The 15868-nt window shown below is 49.7% G+C and overlaps 1 non-coding gene across 1 annotated transcript; it reads left to right on the forward strand.

Annotated features, from left to right (window-relative positions):
- The first annotated feature begins 4574 nt into the window (after window positions 1-4574).
- TRNAV-GAC (transfer RNA valine (anticodon GAC)) lies at window positions 4575-4647 on the forward strand. The gene has a single exon. It is a non-coding gene; the product is annotated as a tRNA-Val (tRNA).
- Window positions 4648-15868: the final 11221 nt, after the last annotated feature.

The following is a 15868-nucleotide window of genomic DNA, read 5'->3' on the forward strand; positions in this document are numbered from 1 at the left end:
ATTTCATATTTCTAGTTTCAGATACAGGAATGATCGGTTCATACAAATAGGATGAACACACACAGTAGATTATAAGCTTTGTAATGATACCTTACAAGAGACCTTTTGCATGAAGCATATTTCAGTTACTTTATATTCACACTCATTAGCATATTTTCATAAAATCCTATGGAGTTCAAAGTCACAGCAGGAAAAGGGTTTTACTGCGGCACCTGGAAGCAGCTGAGTTTCATGTTCAGGCTGTGGTATGAGTTCCTCCAGATTTCTCTTAAGCACACAGGGACCTTAGCAGGTCCTCTCGATACAGGAATGGCCTAGATACGCTAAAGTGATGGGAATTGCATTTTCCTTTTTAATTTTTGTATTTCCAATGACATTTCTGTATAACTGTGTTTTCTCCTGGATTTGATATTTAACTAAAGAAAGAATAAGGCCTCAGGGCGCCAGATGGAGGAGCAGGCTGGGGCTAGGACTGCTAAGAAAGCAAGAGTAGCAAGTTTTCTGTATTGTTTCCTGCCCTCATTTTCATGACTAATTTCTCTTCTGCATGAAATTTGCCATTTGTCCATGTGAGCCTGGCTAGTTCAGTTGGTAGAGCATCAGGCTTTTAATCTAGGGTCTAGGCTTCAAGTCACTGGTAAATGAAAAAGACAGTTTTCCCTGTAATATCCTCCAAGATCTTCAGAAGGTATCTCTTGAGGACTCTCCTTGACTTCAGCTTCTCCTTTCCTAGTAAGGGCCATGTATTGCCTAGGACTGAAGGGACAACTTCCTCACATGCCTACTGGTCTCTCAGTCTGGTTTAAGAAAGGCCTCTGGGAGCTGCAGCAAACTGCTGCAGAACAACTTGGTGAGCAAATGCAGGGTTGCCTACACAGGGTCATCCTTACCAGAACTCAGCAGAGGTCTGGGTGTTCCTTATTGGTCCCATGGTGTAAGGGCCAGCAGCCAGGACTTTGAATCCTGCAATATGAGTTGAAGTCTCAATGGGATCTGAGAGCAATTCCTGTGGCACTTAACCCTACTGGATCTTCCAAGGCTCTGTCTTGCTTTCTCAAAGGCCATGAAAGTCTGTCTTTTGCCCGCTAGCTGTTGTGACTTGAGCACAAGAGGGGATGTTTGATCCAGAAGTCTGGCTGTGCCTGGAGTCCTGTAGGTAGGGATGCGAGCTGCATTTCCTCTGAGTCCTGAAGCTGGGCTGCAGCCTGGCCTAGGAGGCAGCCCTATTGGTTGACCTACTGGCCCAAAGTCACTTGGGCAGTGTTGGTGTCCACAGGAATGCTGAAGGGCCTAAGGGAGGGAGGCTCAATACTCCTCCCTATCAGTCAGGGCAGAAGAGGAGGGCTGCAAGAGTGGGCAGGCTGATGAGCTGGCCTTCTAGCATTTGGTTGGGGACGAGGTGGGGTACGCGAACTGGGAGAAGCGGTTGCTGGCCTGTGAGGAAAGGCTCAGCCAATGGCATAAGTGGACCTTGTCATTAGCCTACAAAGTTGTGATGCTCAAGACCTATCTTTTGGCTGTAGGGAATTTCCTCAGCCATGTGTTTCCCCCTGCTCCATGAGTGCTGCTGAGACCGAACACGAGGGCCTTCCACTTCCTGTGGGGCAATAGGACATCCCTGCCTAGTCAGGAGACATGTGGCTTTTCTGCCGTATTAGAAGGGGGGTTGGGTTTGGTGGGCTTTGAAGTCTTGTACGGCTCTCTCAGTGGTGTCTGAGCTGGAAGGCAGGTCAGGCCCAAGGGAAATGGTGGGGCAACCACAAAGAATGCAACTGACTCTTCCAATATGGTTGTATTATTTTTACCCCACTGGGTGCAGCACCGGGTATGGGATGGCCAATGATGAGGGAAGGGGGAGGCCCCCACTCTAGTGTTCTACTCTCACCTTACACCCTACACGATTTTCAGTGGGTGGCTAGGTGGAAGGTTCTTGCAGGATGGCTTCATCCGCAACAGTGGCTGCCCTCTCAGCAGCTGCGGCCACAGCAGCTAGCCCCCCCGCCCTCTTTGGCTCAATCTGAACAGAGGTCAATGTACTACTGGGTGAGACAGGCCAATTTTAGGGAGCTTCCTCTGAAGGTGAGCAACTGTCCCCAGAACTTACTGACAGGCACTTTAAAGTATTTGCAAATGTGCATGGTCGGCATGTGCAGAGCAAAGGCTGCCCAGGGGCACTGTGTCAGGCTCTGGCACCGCTTGAGACAATGGACCATCTTCAGCCACAAGGTGAGCCAGGATCTAAGGCAGGAATGGGGTGAGGAAGCAAGTCAAGCTGAGCAAGGCAGCCAAAATTCATCTTGCCTTTGTGGGCGCTCACAGTGATGCCATTTTTGTGTGCCAGGTCTGACAAAAATATCCCAGACAGAGAAGCAGCAGGCTAAAAAAGCAGCAGGGTTATTCTGTCTGCTATCCAAGATCCATAAACCTGGAAATCCTGGATGCCCCATCATTTCAGGCAACGGCACCCTGACAGCAGGATAGTCTGGCTGTGTAGACTTCCTCCTCAGGCCCTATGCTACCAGCACTCCCAGCTATCTTCGAGATGCCACTGACTTCCTGAGGAAACTACAATCCATTGGTGATCTTCCAGAAAACACCATCCTGGCCAGTATGGAGGTAGAAGCCCTCTACACCAACATTCCACACAAAAATGGATTACAGGCTGTCAGGAACAGTATCCCCGATAATGTCACGGCAAACCTGGTGGCTGAACTTTGTGACTTTGTCCTCACCCACAACTATTTCACATTTGGGGACAATGTATACCTTTAAGTCAGCAGCACTGCTATGGGTACTCGCATTGCCACAGAGCATGCCAACATTTTTATGGCTGACTTAGAACAACGCTTCCTCGGCTCTCATCCCCTAATGCCCCCACTCTACTCGCCCTACACTGATGACATCTTCATCTTCTGGACTCATGGAAAAGAAAACCCTTGAGGAATTCTACCATGATTTCAACAATTTCCATCCCACCTACAATGTCAGCCTGGACCAGTCCACACAAGAGATCCACTTCCTGGACACAACTGTGCTAATAAGCAATGGTCACATAAACACCATCCTATACTGGAAACATACTGACCGCTGTACTTACCTACGTGCCTCCAGCTTTCACCCAGACCACATCACACAATCCATTGTCTACAGCCAAGCTCTAAGATACAACCACATTTGCTCCAACTCCTCAGACAGAGACAAACACCTACAAGATCTCTATCAAGCGTTCTTACAAGTACACTACCCACCTGCTGAAGTGAAGAAACAGATTGACAGAGCCAGAAGAGTACCCAGAAGTCACCTACTACAGGACAAGTCCAATGAAGAAAGTAATACAACCTCACTAGCTGTCACCTTCAGCCCCCCAACTAAAACCTCTCCAGTGCATCATCAAGGATCAACAATCTATCGTGAAGGATGATCCCTCACTGTCACAGATCTTGGGAGAAAGGACAGTCCTTGCTTACAGACAGCCCCCTAACCTCAAGCAAATACTTACCAGCAACCAAACAACATAAACACTAACCCAGGAACCTAACCTTGCAACAAAGCCCGTTGCCAACTCTGTCCACATATCTATTCAGGGGACACCATCATAGGACCTAATCACATCAGCCACACTATCAGAGGTTCATTCACCTGCATATCTACCAATGGGATATATGCCATCATGTGCTAGCAATGCCTCTCTGCCATGTACATTGGCCAAACCAGACAGTGCCTACATAAAAGCATAAAAGGACGCAAATCAGACATCAAGAATTATAACATTTAAAAATCAGTCTGAGAACACTTCAATCTTCCTGGTCATTTGATTACAGACCTAAAAGTCGCAATATTACAACAAAAACCCTTCAACAACAGGCTCCCATGAGAAACTGCTGAATTGGAATTAATTTGCAAACTGGACACCATTAAATTAGGCTTGAATAAAGCCTGGGAGTGGAAGGGTTATTACACAAAGTAAAACTATTTCCCCATGTTTATTTGTCCCCCTACTGTTACTCACATCTTCCTGTCAACTGTTGGAAATAGGCCATCCTGATTATCACTGCAAGAGGTTTTTTTCTCCTGCTGATAATAGCTCACCTTAACTGTTCACTCTTGTTATAGTGTGTATGGCAACACTCATTTTTTCATGTTCTCTGTGTGTGTGTGTGTGTGTGTGTGTGTATCTATAGCTATATATCTTCCTGCTGTATTTTCCACTGCATGCATCCGATGAAGTGGGTTTTAACCCATGAAATCTTATGCTCAAATACATTTGTTAGTCTCTAAAGTGCCACAATTACTCCTTGTTCTTTTTGCAGATAAATTAATGGAGGTTAAGTCCATGAATGGCTATTAGCCAGGATGGGTAAGGAATGGGATCCCTAGCCTCTGTTTGTCAGAAGGTGGAGATGGATGGTAGGAGAGAGGTCACTTGATCATTACCTGTTAGGTTCAGTCCCTCTGGGGCACCTGGCATTGGCCACTGTTGGCAGATAGGATATGGGGTTGGATGGACCTTTAGTCTGACCCAGTATGGCCATTCTTATATTCTTATGAAGGGAGGGGCAGAGCACTGCAACAGAGTTTCTGTAGTGTAGTGGTTATCGTGTTTGCTTGACATGCAAAAGGTCCCTGGTTTAAAACCAGGGAGAAACATGATGGCTTCCTTTCCCCAGCTCCTACTGGCCTGTCTCTGCTGTTGTAGGAGCAGCAGTGATTTCTATGCAATGTATAACCTGTATGCTCAATAGGTGTGTTATACTTCTCTCCCTCCTGCTTTTGTCTCCTCTCCCTCTCTGAATACCTGTGAAGTGGTTTTCCCTGTCCCCCTCCTGGAATGCTTGTGGGATGAATGGGCTGGTTGAACAGCTAGAAGAGCAGAAGAGCTTCCAGGTAGACAAGGTGTCTGGGACTCTAATTAGGCAGCACTCACACACTCAGAGCATGGACACTGCCCAAAGTGGAGCGTGACCAACCAGATGCAGCCAAGTCATCTCTAGTCGCAGGCCATTAGGTGCAGGTCCTTAAAAGGAGAAGGGGCCATGTGCTCAGGAGTCACTCACAAGCTTGTATCTCCAGTGAATGCCCTTTGCCCGGACCGCATGGCCAGTGGTTCTCTGAGTTGTATTTCATTGTGCCTCAGGAAGACTTACCTACATCGCACCATCCATAGCTGCACTGTGGGACACTTACCTTGCAGAATCCTGACATCTCCAGTGCTGTGCCTGTCCTGGGAGCATGAGTATGCAAGTGTGAGTGTGACACCCCCGCTTCTTCTTTTGAACTTAGCTGTCAGTATAATAAACCCGCTGCTTTCTGCCAAACTCTGGTGGGTCATTCGTCCTCCCTACGCTTACTAGCTGGCCCAATTTTGGGTAAGAGCTGCAATAAGCTCAACCCTTGCAGGACAGAGGGTGGTGAAATGAGCTGGGAAAAAGCCTTAGCATCAGCAGGTGAAAGCTAGAGGACCTTGGCCAGTCAACTTTTGAAGCCTTGTGGCTTGGTCTCCTCTGCCCTTGGATGTTGGTCTATGGCGGCCGGCTCTTCCTGCTGGCTTCCTTTGTGTGACTTGCCAAAGGAGGGAGTGAGGCAGGAATGGTGCAAAAGACGAAAGTCTAGCTGAGGAAGGCAGGGCAGAAGCTAAGCCCATTTGTTCCGCAAAGCCTGAAAAGCCTGGGGAGGTGCGGTTGGCTGCTGGGAGGTAGAATCCTGTGCCTACCTCTTGGCTTCCCAGGGATGGCTACTTGCATCCCAGGAGAAGGATGGTTCTGGGTGAAAGGAAAACAAGCAAAGCTCTGGGAGGAAATTTGGGTGTGGGATGCAGGCTCTGTGCTGGGGGAGCGGGCTGGGGAGCAGGAGGTGTCGCGCTTACCCCGGGCACTGCAGCTCCCAAAGTGACTGGTACACACAACCCTGGGGAGCAGGTCCTAGGTGGGCCGTGCCAGGGGGTCTCTGTGTGCCGCTGCTTGCAAGCGCTGCCCCCAGAGCTCCCATTGGCTGCAGTTCCTGGCCAATGGGAGCTGTGGAGTTGGTACTCGAGGCAGGAGTAGTGAATGGAGACACTCCCCCCAATCCAGAGGATGCTGGGACATGCCGGCCATTTCTGGGAGTGACACAGAGGGACGGAGGCAGAGTGGGCAGGGAGCCACCTTAGTGCTGCTGGCAAATGTCTGCACACCCATTAGGGGAAGGGGGCAGAGGTCGTCCATGTGCTGCCTGGGGTAGGGGCAGTGCACAGAGCTGCCTCCCCTACTGGGTCTATTACAGGAGGGGAGGGGGGTCTTTTGGCCTGTAAGGTGCAGCAGGTCGGACTAGATGATCACATTGGTCCTTTCTGACCTTAAAGGCTCTGAGTCTAAAAGGGAGAGGAAAATAAAGGAAGTTTTTTTAAAAAAATAAACCAAGCGTAATACCAGGATAACTCCACCTGCTCATTGTATAGTCCCACCCCTTTCTTCCTCCATTGTGTGTTGAATGACCTGCAGAACATTGATTCTCTCATTCCATTACTAAACTGATACAATGTGACTGAAATTAAACTAATTCCCAGCAGAGGAAACACCACATCACTGCACTGGCTGGGAATCAAACCCCAGTTGACTATTAGGAAGGCAGCAATACTCACCACTATACCACCAATGCATCTGGTGGAAGGGTCACTTATGGTTGCCCAATGAGGCTAGACAAGCATTGAGGAGATTTTCTGCCCATTAAAATGAACTGGATTCTCATCACTAAAAAAAACCACCTCCATCTTCACTTGGGTTTGAACCATCAGCCGTTCAATTAGCCACCAAAGATGTTAATCACAAGGTATGTCTACACTAGGGGATTATTCCGATTTTACAGAAACCAGTTTTTGGAAACAGATTGTATAAAGTCAAGTGCACACGGACACACTAAGCACATTAGTTCGGCGGTGTGCGTCCATATACCGAGGCTAGTGTCAATTTCCGGAGCGTTGCATTGTGGGAAGCTATCCCATAGCTATCCCATAGTTTCTGCAGTCTCTCCCACCCATTGGAAATCTGGGTTGAGGTCCCAATGCCTGATGGGGCAAAAACAGTGTCGTGGGTGATTCTGGGTACATGTCGTCACTCAGTCCTTCCTCCGTGAAAGCAATGGCAGACCATCATTTCGCGCCCTTTTCCCTGTATTGCGTGGGCAGACGCCATAGCACAACAACCATGGAGCCCATTCAGCCTTTTTTCACTGTCACCGTATGACTACTGGATGGTGCTGACAGACGCGGTACTGCAGCACTACACAGCAGCATCCCCTTGCCTTTTCAAGTTAGCAAAGATGGTGTCATAAACAGATAAGTAAGAGTTAATAGCACAGAAGTGCTTCATATCTCTTTTGCCTGGAAAGGGTTAACAAGAACAGTGAGCCTGGCTGTCACCTGACCAGAGGACCGATCAGAGGACAGGATACTTTCGAATCTTGAGGGAGGGAAGTTTTTGTGCTGTGCTGTTAATTTTGGCTGTTGTTCACTCTGGGGGCTCAGAGGGACCAGACGTGCAACCAGGTTTCTCTCCAATCTCCCTGATACCGGTTCTTATGGATTCCAAGTAGTGAGTACTGGATAGATAAAGCGAGTTAGGCTTATGTTTGTTTTCTTTATTTGCAAATGTGTATTTGGTTGGAAGGAGTTCAAATTGGTATTTTGCTGAAAAGATTTTAATTTGTACTTGTATACTTAGGCTGGGAGGGTGCTCCCAGTGTCTACAGCTGAAAGACCCTGCACTTATTTCATTTTTTTAAATTTACAAAGATAATTTTAACTGTTTTTTCTTTCTTTAATTAAAAGCTTTTCTTGTTTAAGAACCTGATTGTTTTTTATTCTGTTGAGACCCCAGGGGACTGGGTCTGGGTTCACCAGGGAATTGGTGGGGAGAAAGGAGGGAAGAGGGAGAGAGAGGCTGATTTCTCTCTGTGCCAGGATTACTTTCTCTCAGGAAGAGTCTGGGAGGGGGAAAGAGAAGGAGGGAGGAAGGTGAATTGTCCTCTCTGTTTTGTGATTCAAGGAGTTTGAATCACAGTGATCTTCCAGGGTAACCCAGGGAGGGGAAGTCTGGGAGAGGCAATGGTGAGGGAAAGGGTTTACTTTCCTTGTGTTAAGATCCAGAGGGTCTGGGTCTTGGGGGTCCCCGGGCAAGGTTTTGGGGGGACCAGAGTGTACCAGGCACTGGAATTCCTGGTTGGTGGCAGCGCTACAGGTTCTAAGCTGGTAATTAAGCTTAGAGGAATTCATGCTGGTACCCCATCTTTTGGACGCTAACGTTCAGAGTGGGGATTATACCATGACAGATGGTTACCAGCCATACCGTCCCATCTGCTGCTTTGCAAGTTGACAATGACAGTTACCAGTTATACTAAACCGTCTGCTGCTGTCATGGATGCTCCTGGCCGGCCTCGGTGAGGCTGGCCAGGGGCGCATGGACAAAAATGGGAATGACTCCCCAGGTCATTCCCTTCTTTGAGTTTTGTCTAAAGGGAGAGTCAGTCCTGTCTAGACTATCAGGCAAGCCTACTAAAGAACATGAGAGTCAAACAGCCACTCTGGGTGAGAGCCCCAGGCATCCCGCAGAAATGATGAGCTGCATGCCATTCCAGGGGGTTCCCCTGCAATAACCCCACCCATTGCTTCCCTCGTCCCCCACCCTTCCTGGGCTACTGTGGCAGTGATCCCCCTGTTTATGTGATGAAGTAATAAAGAATGCAGGAATTTGAAACAACACTGACTTTATTGCCTCTGCAAGCAGAGCTCAAAGGGGGCCAAAGCCGCAGAATTGCGGCCACACTAACCCTAATCCGACATGGCAAATACCGATTTCAGCACTACTCCCCTCGTTGGTACAGATATCGGTATTAAGAGCCCTTTATATCGATATAAAGGGCTTCGTTGTGTGGACAGGTGCAGGGTTAATGTGATTTTATGCTGCTAAATTAGATATAAACTTGTAGTGTTGACCAGGCCAGAGAGAGCAGCAGGTTTTCCCTACTGTTTCCTGCTCTTGTTTTCTTGACTAGTTCTCCTCCACACCAAGTTGCTCTTTTACTTTGTGAGTCTGGCAAACTCAGTTGGCAGAGCATCAGACTTTTAATTGGATGGTCCAGGGTTCAAGTCCCTGGTCAGGTGATAAACTACTCCCCAAGATCTTAAACTGTCTTTCTGGAGTCCTCTTTGACATAACTTTCTCTCGTCAGGATTTTCCCTTTCCTCAGAAGGGCCTTTTTCTGTGTGTGTTTGAAGGGGCAACTTCCTGACAGCCCCTCTTGTCCTTGCAGCCTGGAGGAATAAAGGCCTCTGGGCATATAGCATGTTCCTTCCCTGCACACACACACACACATACATACAAACACATAGAATATCCCTAGGAATTAGAATCACCTGCTGCTTTCCCCTTTCCTGCTGGATCCCCAAATGACGATGCTCTTCAGCCTAAACCCATATCCCCTCTTTTCCCAGTGCCCCTCAGTCCCAAACTTCAGTCCCTTCTATGCACACTGCTTCTCACTCCGAACCAGAGCCTACTCCTCTTCACCCTTCTCCTCTGTCCCTACTCACAGCCCCCTCAATCCCAACCCACAGGCCCCTCCTCCTCACGCTGCTCCTCAATCCCAACCCACAGCCCCCTCCTATTCCCAGTGCCTCTCAATCCCAACCCGCAGCTCCCTCCTTCCCTCCAGCAGCAAGTGCTTCAGACTCCCTCAGGAAGATTTTCTTGCAAGGTTTCGTCTGCATGTGGATTTTACAGTATATTGGAAATATGCTGGGTTCCTTGCTGACATGATCACTTTTGCCTGGTGTTGGATTCCCAGTCTCCTTGTTATTGGGGTGGGAGAAATAAAGCGTTGTTATCCTTGTGTAAATTGAGGGCAGCACAACTGTGCTCGGCAGACCCCGACTGAGGGACTCACGCTTAGTTCAATAGCACTTGCTAGGCAGGGGACAGGGGTTTGAAAGCCAAATTGGCTGGTGCATGGGTCCTAATACTAAAATTTAGGGGTTAGATCAGTGTTAGGACAGGGTGGCTGTGGAGGGATGAGTGAGTCCGCAGACAAGTTAGTGAGAATAGTGCCTTCTTATTTTCCCCCTTGTCCACCCAGGATGTCAAGTGAACTCTACAGAGGCACCTCTGGGCTTGCACTGACTAAGGACAACAGCTGTGAGTGGGGTGCAGAGAGGGGATGGCTCATGTTAAAGGACTTGTGGTTGCTGGACTTATGAACCGTAGGGAGAAGGACACTGCCCAGCTTATTTGGAGGGTGAGTCTTTTCCTCTTGGTTTATATTTATGCGTTGGGGCTGCTGACATGACTTCTGCTAACCCTGGGCTTACATTGCAATGTAGACATACCCTGAGAGGGCATCTATAACGTAATAAAAGCAGTGTGGCCCGGCTGGCCTGGATCATCTGACTTGAACTCCTGGGGCTCAGGTTGTGAGGCTAAAAACTGCAGTGCAGACATTTAGGCTCAGACTGGAGCCCAGGTTCGGAGACCCTCACCCTTTGTGGGATCTCGGAGGCTGGGCTCAAGCCCAAGTGTCTACACTGTAATTTTATAACCCAGCAGCACAAGCCCCACAAGCCTGAATCAACTGACCCAGGGTTTGAGAATAGTGACTTGGGTGTGTTTATGACAGTGCAGACATAATACTACGCTATGTCCACGCTGCAATGAAACACCCAGGGCTGCCCCATGCCAGCTCAGGCTCCCGAGGCTTTGGCCGTGGGGTGGTAAATTTGCAGTGTAGATGTCTCAGCTCAACCTCAATACTGGGCTCTGGGCCCCCTCAAAGTTGGGAGGGAGTTTAGCAAGCAAAAAAGGTAAAACCGCAATGAAGTGCTACCATGGATTCAGTGGCATTTCTCCATTGGTCTGCCTGCTTTGGGGCAGGGACAATAGCACATCCTGCTGCATTCATTATTTCATAGGGTGGTTTAGAATTTTCATTCTCAGACACTGGGCACAAAGCAGGACTCAACCTTCGGCATAAACTAAATGAGCTGGCCACAGATTCTGGCAGCCACAATGAGCATTTGGTGTGAGAGCTCAGACCTGCCCCTGTCCCAGAGGGAGGGGGTCATCCATGAGGGGACTGGACCGCTGACTTACCAGCTTCTAACTCCCAAACGTTCAGTAACTCTGTTATCAGTGCCTGTGAGTGTAATTTAAACCATAAGAAAAACCACACTGGGCTAGACCAAAGGTCCTTCTGACAACAGCCAAGAGCAAGTGCCCCAAAAGCCACTCAACAGGGCACCACTGGCAGTTATTATCCCTGCCTCAAAAGCAGACAGACCAATGGAGAACTGCCATGAGTCCAGGGTAATACTTCCCTGCGGTTTTACCATTTCCACTTGCTAAACTCCCTCCCAACCTTCTGGGCTCCTAGACCTGCCCTAATGTTATGTCTACACTATGATTAAAACACCCAGGTCACCTGTCTCAAAGCCCAGGTCAGCTGACTCAGGGTTATGGGACTTGGACTGCAAGACTATAAAATTACAGTGCAGACATATGGACTCAAAGCCAACCTCTGAGACCCCACAAGGGGTGAGGGTTTCTGAACCCAGGCTTCAGTGTGAACACAAATATCTGCACCACAGTTTTTAGCCTCTCAGTTCTAGCTACATGAGCCCAAGTCAGATGACCCAGGCCAGCCATGCTGCCATCTTTATCCCGGGACAGATGGATTCTAAGGGTACGTTCCCATTGCAATGGAAGCCCAGGTGTGGCACGCTGTGCTTAAAGCAGCACCCTGCAAGCCCCATATTCACCACTCTCATATAGTGATGATACGTTTTGAACAAAGTCTGCCTGGTGAGGTATCATTTTAAAAATCTTGAACTGTTCATCTGTTGAACCTTAATGTCTTCTTGCATTCTATGTGCTCACATTGGTTTGGGAAGTTATGAAGTTTGCTCTGTGTGCATTACAGAAATATGTTATGAAGTTGGGAAATGCCCCCCACCAGCCTATCAGGTGCGACAAGGGAGGAGCCAGACTCACTGCTGGCCTATTAAAGGTGGCTACAGTCCCAAGGACTATCCCAGGAACCGTGTACAATGCAGACTTCGCCGAGATAACACAGCAACAATGGACATCGCTTGACTCACATCATAGCAAAGGAGCTTTCTAGAAAGTTGGAAGAAACTATGAAAGGGGGGAAGAGACATCATGACTTGGCATCTCTCCCCCACAAATCAACAGCTGGAAACACACCTGGATGACAAAACTGATTCATAAATCAGAAGAGAACAATAACAATACATTCAAACCAAAGTCCTCAAATAGCTAGTACTGGTTTTTCAGCCGAAAATTTTCAGTTTGGGGAATTTTGTTTTCGCAGTCAGACCTTGCCAAGGGAAGCAGGGAGAAAATGTTTGAGTTGCCTCCTTCAGAACAGCTTAGCCTAGACACTCTAGCTTTGGGTCACTGTCATGGCTTTGCTGAGAACTGGGGTATTTTAATAATTTGGGGAGGTCTCAGGGTGTTTGGAGGAGATTATGAGGATGTTTCCTTTTGAGATAAAACTAAGACATACAGGACTAGAGATTTTTTTTTTTAGAAATCTGAGACTTAGACATTTTATTTAAAGCAAGGGAGTTTCTGAGCAGGGTTTTCTTTGCAAGAAGCAACATTGTTTGATCTGTCATTGTACCAAAGGGGGAGATGGTTGTCTACAAAGGAAGAGTGAAGACTAAATGCATCCGATGAGAATGGGATTTGAATCGATGTGTGCAAAGCACAATGGATTAGCAGTCCATCACCTTAACCACTCGGCCACCTCATCTGAGATGTCAGGAAATGGACAGGATGAGAAATCTAAGGCCAGCAGAGACAGGGACACTAAGGTGTTCTTAAATACTAAGCGGAAGCAGGGGCTGAATGAGCTCCCCCCTCACATGTACTGACCAGCTGTGGGAAAGGCTTCAGGAACAGACCATGTTTGCATAGACACACCTACTCTGCCTAGGTATGCAGCATCATGGGGCCGCTTCCCCAAAATGACCATTTTTAGCTGGTGGCGGGTTACAAATCACTTTAGCACTGAGTGGTATGAAATGTTATTATCCTTCCTGCATGAGTGAAGGGCAGCAGAACATACTTAGTCGGTCCTGATGGGTGAGGAATAGCATTTATTGGACTGCATGGAAGTGATTCAGAACGTCACCCTAAAGCAGTGGTCCCCAAACTTTTCACACTGTGCCCTCTTATCCATGGCTGTGGGCCCTCTGAGCCACAGTTGAAAACTGGGGCTGGGAGTGGGGTGTTGCTTGCTGAAGAAAGGGTTGCAGACAGGGGCAAGTGGGTCGAGGCCGAGCTGGCAGTCAGGGGCCCAGGCTGAGGGTGGAGTTGGAAAAGAGCTGGGACAGAGTTGGGCTGACTGGTGCTCCCTCCATGGGGGCTGACTCAGCCCCTGAGGTGCCCCTATGAATCTTCCTCTTTGTTCCCCTAGGAGTCATGCCCCACATTTTGGGGACCACTGAACCCTACACGTTAAGCAAGGGCTAGTGATGCCAAAGCCCAGGGAAAGGGAGAACAATTGCAGGGCCCCCAGCACTGGAACTAGGCCCCCTCACTTCTGTCTGTGGCTCTGCCCCCTGCGATACCTTCCACCCACAGCCCCATCTACTATGTCACCTCTGTTCCACCCCTTCCCCCACTAGCCCCACCCTGTCACTCCTTTACCCCTGCCCCGCTGTGGCCCCAAGACCAGAGAAGCTCTCTGCCCCTGCTGCAGCCCCCGGGCCATAGCACGGAGTGAGAGCTCCTCCAGCCCTGGGGCTGACATGGAGGAGACTTTTCCAGGGGGACCTAATTTCTCCAGGGCCCCTAGTCATGGGCTCCACTGCCCCTTGGTGACACAAGGTTTGGGGAGGCTGAGCCCCCCCGAGTCTCCATTATGTGCTGCCCAGGCTACCGCTGCTCAGTGTGTGGCCAGTCTCTCTGTGTTCTCTGCTATTTGTGCTGGGGAGCCTGGCTGGCCTTAGGGGTGGGGTCCCCCAGCAGCCGCCCAGGGCTCCAGGGGGTCAAAGGGCACTATGTGCCAGTGCAAAGGTGCTCACTGCTCTCCCCTGCCCCAGTGCTCCTCCGTGGCCCCATAGGAGGTTGGGGGGAGAGAGGAGCAACACTATGTGCTCCATGCATCCTGGTCACTTTCCCCACCTGGGCTCAGCTGTGAGGGAAGCATCAGAAGCTGCTGCTCTCTTCCCTCCCCTTATGCAGCCTGGCTGAGGAAAGCGACCTGGTGCAGGGAGCTCGGATGATGTCGCTTCTTGCCCCCGCACCCCACCCCCGCAGGTCCTAGGGGTGCCCGGAGGAGCAGCCTTCCAGGGAGGAGTGGGCAGCAACGCGAGTTGCTCCGTGCACACAGGTCACTGTCCCCACGTGGGTGCAGGAGGGGGTGCAGGGGTTAGGGGTGAAGGGGATGCAGCAGAGGGGCAGTGCCTGGTAGCACAGGAAGGGAGTGTGGGACTTAAGGGCAAAGTGGATACAGTGTAGGGGTTAGGGCACAGGAGGGGGCAGGAGATAGGGGTGAAGGGGATGCAGCAGAGGGGCAGTGGCTGGTAGCGCAGGAAGGGAGTGTGGGACTTAAGGGCAAAGGGGACACAGTGTAGGGGTTAGGGCACAGGAGGGGGCAGGAGATGGGGTTAAGGAGGTGCAAGGGTTGGGAGTGCAGGAGCTGCGGGGAAAGGGGGAGGGGGATCATCCAGGGGCGATGGGGAAGTGCTAAAGTACAAGTTTTGCCCAGGGCACCAGTTCCCCTAACGCTGATCCTTGAGAACATTTCTTGCTGGGAGGGGGAGGGGGAGGGGAGAGAGATGAGGCGTTTTCTCTCTGTTTCTTTCCTCTCCATTTTCTGCCCCTTCCTTCAATTCCAGAAACCTCCCTTGTGTTTCAGACTGTGCAGTGACGCCCTCCCCACCCCAGGCCTCTGGAGCCTTTGGAGCAGAAAGATCCCAGGAGCTGAGGATGAATCCAGGGGTGAGTAGCTGGCAGGAAGGAGTCCTAGCAGCTCTTCTGGGAGTGCAGGGGAGAAATGACTCCCCCTTCTCTGGATTCTCCCCGTGGGGCTCTGGGGAGCAGGGAGCGTTGTGTGATAAATTCCATCTAACATCCCCCTTTGATCCAAGCCGAGGGACATCTCAGCTCTGCACGTTCCCCTTGGCAGCACCAAACAAGGGATGTTTTCCACTACCTAGGAGACCCAGCCAGGGACTGATGTGCTGGAGATATGTTGGGAAAGGGACTGTCTGAATTCCCAAGGCAGGAAACGAACAATCTACAGCGACATCATTAACCACAAACACACTCTAACCATGATCCAGCCAGTAGGGAAATGGGCAGGAATTCTTGCTGTTCAGCCATGGCCACATGTACAGAGCTGCACAGCAGTGAGTGTGCTGGGGAAGCTGGTCTGAGCAAACAATTGGAAATGACTCTTCAGTGAGAACAGAACCAGAGTGTAGAAAGGCCCCTGTCTTAAGTGGTTGTGGCTGAGGGCTTAGGGAGCTGGGGTATGACACCATAGGGCTCTTTCTGTGGAAGTTTGATTTTTGCCAGCTAGGAAAGGCTGGTGTGTCTTGTCTTCATGGCTGTACTTTCAGTGATGCAGGTTTCTCTACCCCATTGTTCCACGGGCATCCTACTAGATTGCCAGCTGCCTTTCAACTGCAGAGACTGTTTGTGTGCGAGGAGAGACAGTGTGTGTGTTGAGGTAGGTAAGACCGAATCATTATTATCCCTACTTGAAAGAGGGAGAAGCTAAGGCTGAGAAAGGAGAATTGACTTGTCTTAGGTCTCACAGCCAGTCAGTGGCAGAGTAGGGAAAAGGACTCAAGAGCCCTGATTTTGAAACTAAC

This window comes from Gopherus flavomarginatus (assembly GCF_025201925.1).
Source record: "Gopherus flavomarginatus isolate rGopFla2 chromosome 13 unlocalized genomic scaffold, rGopFla2.mat.asm SUPER_13_unloc_2, whole genome shotgun sequence".
Taxonomy (NCBI): Eukaryota; Metazoa; Chordata; order Testudines; family Testudinidae; genus Gopherus; species Gopherus flavomarginatus.